This window comes from Vespa crabro, chromosome 5 (assembly GCF_910589235.1).
Source record: "Vespa crabro chromosome 5, iyVesCrab1.2, whole genome shotgun sequence".
Classification (NCBI taxonomy): domain Eukaryota; kingdom Metazoa; phylum Arthropoda; class Insecta; order Hymenoptera; family Vespidae; genus Vespa; species Vespa crabro.
In genome coordinates, this window is record NC_060959.1 from 4880263 (window position 1) to 4885262 (window position 5000).

Consider the following 5000-nt stretch of genomic DNA (forward strand, 5'->3'; position numbering starts at 1 on the left):
TATGCTCTTTTACAGACGAAGATTAATCAATGAAAGTAATCTAAAACTTTTCTCTCTCTTTCTCTCAATCTTTCTCTCTCTCTCTTACACACAGATACACAGACGCACATACTCTTTAGTAAATTGTATTCGACGATATGATAATTTTCGAAATGAGGCATGGCTTTTATTACGTTGAAATTCTATCGAAATTTATACATATTTTAGCGGAACAATAACGACAGAGGTAGACGTTATCCCGTATTAAACGAATCTCTCTCTCTCTCTTTCTCTCTAACATTTATATATATTTGCATATATATATATATATATTAATGTACTTAAATCGTTTTAATATTTTCATCATTCCTAATTCTTCATATTTGCGTCGAGATATATTGTTTAATAGTTCAAAATTTGTTGAATGCACGTATCTTGCCTTTTCGAAAATCATTATTTGATCCTTGCTCGATCGGAACGTGTTGTACACGGTATCATGCAAAATCGTGAGTTGAATTGATCGTAGATATTGAAGCGGATAGGAAGGGATAAAGGGTTAGAGGATTAGAGGATTGGAGGTTTAGAGGGGTGGGATGGGATGGGTGTTAGTGAGAAGTGAAAAAGAACCGTGATCGAGTTGTATTCGCGTAATCGATGCATTTACAAAATTTACATGCGTGTAAATCAGCACCCGGCAATACGCCAACGGAATCATTATACCTACGTGCCATTAAAATTAATGAACACGTTTCGTCTCGAGTTTTTCGATCATTAATGAGATCTAGCATCGGCTGACATAGTATCGATGATCACAATAAATACAGAGAAAAGCGATTAATTCACGATGAGTTAGCCTTCTGCTCTTTGTCTATTTCTCTCCCTCTCTCTATCTATCTATTTATCTCTATCGCACATATATTCCTATATATCTTTCTCTCTCTTTCTCTCTCTCTCTCTCTCTCTCTCTCTCTCTCTTTGTCTCGCTTTGAAATGTTACTGAACAATCGTCATTTGGTCGTTCGTTCATTGCCTCATATACCTCAATCGTTCAGATTCGTATGATTTATTAGGGATGCACGGGAAAGGTTCGATACATCGATTAGTATTAAATCTCCCTGGGCATTCCCGAGTATCCTTCGGATATTATTTTTGATCATCGTAACCATCCCTCCTTTTTACTTCCCCAATCCACCCGTCCGTCCATCCCTCCGCCCTTCTTACTCTCTTTAACTCCACCATTCGCTATACTCGAGGATGAAACGTTTCGTTTGAAAGCGAGAACTCACTCCGGTAATTATCTACAAATTAAAATCCCTCTTTGCACTCCAAAGTACTCTCCTCTGCGGCCACTTTCATCGGCAACAGCAGCAGATAGTGGTGTTGGCGGCGGCGGCGGCGGGGGTGGCGATGGGTGGTGATGGTGGTGGTGATAGTAGTAGCAGTAGTAATGGTGGTGATGGTTGCTGGTGGTCTCGCAGATACCAATTGGAGAGAAAGAGATAACAAACGGCATTTATTCGTTAAAACGTTATTAGCGAGAATTAACGTTGGTTAAGCGGGCCGGTACGAAAATCATCTCTAAACAACACACTTTATTCGATTAGCAAAATCCAGAAACGAGTAAAGAGCGTTCACCGGCACTATAAGCGAATACACACTAATTAACCCAACATACATATGTACATAGTTATCTCTTTTATAATCGTTAATACGTTCGTTTCCTCGACGATGGTTATTATCGTTTTGTTCGTTGGCAGTATGCGAATGGTAGATAAGAATTCAGAAATAATGATTAATATACGATAAGTGCTTTTAACCTATTATCCTAATTAAATTCCAATTATTTTCTTTTCTTACGTTTGTTATTCTCATTGTATTTTCATTCTCCCTTTATCGTTAAATATTATCAATCGATCATACTCTTTTCTCTTCTTTTTTTTTTTTTATTTTTTATATTTTAAATTTGATTTATATTCTTCAGATATTTCCATGTTCGTGACTAAATCGAACAGAAATTATGTCCCACTGTCTCCCTCTCTCTCTCTCTCTCTCTCTCTCTCTCTCTCTCGCTTTCTATCTCTACTATCTCTCTATCTCTGTCTCTCCTATCTAGCGTTTTAACGTTTATATGTATGTACGGCTCGCCATAAGCTCGTACGCTTCGCTCATGAGACGAAGGGAAGCACTGTCCGAAGCACCCGTACGCGTTTCCACGGGCCATTGTCCGCAGGATCGCTCCTGTCTCTCGAGACATTAAGCACCGTCCCCGTACAATGATCCCGTGTCCACATCTCCCTTACTGAACGTACCGCGTATACGCATACGTCGTCTCGCGAATGCGTTCGTTGTATCATTAACTGTATATGGCAACAAGGCTATACCGCTTCTGATGTATCCGGATCGTCAAACAGTAGTACGTGGTCCGGACTATTGTCGTACTCCTTAGAATCGTTGCTCGAAGGATTATCACGTTAATCCGAACGTCTATCAGGCACTACTCTCGCAATTAATTCAACCGACAACAAATGTATTTTACTGTATTTCGTCAAATGAAATTACAAATTAACAATGAAAATTATCTGAAAGAAAGATAGGACCGATCCGATCATCGTTAAATCATCTTTCGTTTCGTTTTCGTTTTCTTTTCTTTTGTTTTTTTTCTTTCTTTTCTTTTGGTTTTCTTGTTTTCTATTTTTTTTATTCTTGTTTTCTTTCTCTTCTTTTTTTCTTTCTTTTCTCATTTTTTTATTCTTTCTCTTCTTTTTTTCTTTTTTTTTTTTTTTACGTCCGATAGAAGCTTGAAAAATGTTGAAAGGGCATCGTTCAACATGTATTTTCGGAATACACCGTGCCGTTTAAAAGCTTCGAGGAAGCTGTGAGCCTGAACCTCTGCTACATTTTCTCTCTTTCTCTGTCCCTTTCTCTTACCCCCTCCTCCTCTCTTTCTCTCTCTCTCTCTCTCTCTCTCTCTCTCTCTCTGTCTCTCTCGCTTGCTCGCGGGCTCTTTCTTGATGCCAAGCTGGCATCCCAGGAGCATGAGAGGAGACCGAGCTAATATCCACGAAGGAGCCTTTATTTTTCTTTATTAGCCCGTCGCGGTAACAATGGCCGGGCCGAGCATCCGGTGTCAATGGTCTGGCTTTTCGCAAGCACGAAGAAAGGAGAGAAAGATGGGGGAAATAGGAAGGAGTAAGAGTAGAAAGAAGAGGACGAGGAGGAGGAGGAGTTAGAAGAGGGAAAGGAGGAGTTAGAGGAAGTAGAAGAAGGGTTGCAAACCGGCCGAGCGTATACTCTTTTCTCTTCTCTTCTTTTCTCTCCTTCTTCTTCTACTTCTTCTTCTTCTTCTCTGAAAACTGCTCTCTTCTCTCTCTCTCTCTCTCTCTCTCTCTCTCTCTCTCTCTCTTTTCCTCTCGTGAGTCGCATCTGCAACGTTTCAACCATCCTCACCCTTTCCTCCTTACCTTTCGTGAATGAAGAGAAAGAGAAGAGCACAGAGGTAGAAGAAAACTGTGGGAAAGGGTTTAATGTTGGGAGGGAGGAAAGAAGAACTGCTCTCGTACAGAAAGACCATAGACGAATGTTACGTGAGAAAGAGAAAGAGGAAGAAGAATAAGTAGTAGAAGAAGAAGAAGAAGAAGAAGGATAAAAAAAATAGAAGATAAAGAGGGAAAGATAGAAGGATATAAAAAGAAAAGAAAAAAAAAAGAAAAAAAAGGAAAGAAAGAAAGAGAGAAAGAAAGGAAGGAAGGAAAGAGAAATGAAGAAGTTGGAAAAGGATCTGTGTTCTAGGATAAAAAAGAAGAAGAAGAAGAAGAAGAAGAAGAAACGCATTGCCTTCGGCATCTAGTCGTCCTTCTCTTTCACCAAGAGATGTTTCATCGGTTCTTTCACGATCCTCCTGTTTTCTCTCTCTCTCTCTCTCTCTTTCTTTTTCTTTATCTATCTATCTATTTATCTATCTCTATCTCTATCTCTATCCCTCTTTCTCTTTCACCCTCTTTCAACTCTCGACGTCATGGTAGTTTCTCCTAAATAGCCCATGTGACGCTACCAGCCATCGTATTACATTCCACGCACGCTGACACGAAACCGAGAACTACACGACCATCTCTCTCTCTCTCCCTCTTTCTCTCTCTCTTTCTCTCTCTTTCTCTCTCTCTCTCTTTCTCTTACACATACACTCTTCTGTTCTATTCTCTTACTACCGTACTTTCACACGCGGACGCACAAAAACGGTTATATTCGCCGAGAACCACAGAGAACCCGATTCCAATGGTTTCTAACGCTAGAGATGGCCGCGTCGATGCGTGTTATCCTCCTCCGCTTGCTCCTTTTGGATTTACGTTCCTCCACCACATTGCTCTATACCATCCTTCTCCATTAGCTATCTCACTCACTCATTCTTTCTCTCTCTCTCTCTCTCTCTACTTCTTGGTCTCTCTCGCTTTGCTCATTTTTTTCATTTTCTTCCTTCCTTTTTATTGTCCTCTCACACGGCGTTCTCCCTTCATCCATTAAGTTTTATGTTTACGAGCCAAACGTTCACTGATTATGATCCTTTTGTTAAGTGTGAACCTCGGATCGATGGTACGATGTTGAACGAGTTCATTAAAGGAGATGAGAGAAATTGTTCTTTCTTTTTTTTTTATTTCTTTATTTTTTCTTTTTATGCTCTCTCTCTCTTTCTCTCTCTCTCTCTCTCTCTCTCTCTCTCTCTCTCTCTCTCTCTCTCTCTTTTACTCTCTCTCCCCCTTCTCTCTTCAAAAAGACGCGAATCATTAACATTATTAAAGTATTATTATTTTCATCGTCAGAAAGATCGATTACGTTGTAGTATGACAATGTCAAATTAATATTGGAATCGAATATTCTTTACAATATTACGATCGTATACTGAAAACTTGTACTAATGTAGTTTGACGATGAATTCCGATTGGCTCGTAAAAAAGAAACGATCAATCTCGATGAACGATAGATATATCGTGAGAACGATCCATCAATATACATCATCAATCGACTTC

At 39.5% G+C, this 5000-nt stretch overlaps 1 protein-coding gene across 1 annotated transcript in view; it reads left to right on the forward strand.

The window, feature by feature from the left end:
• LOC124424053 overlaps positions 1 to 5000 on the forward strand; it is a 235413-nt gene that overhangs the window by 119934 nt on the left and 110479 nt on the right. The window lies entirely within an intron of this gene.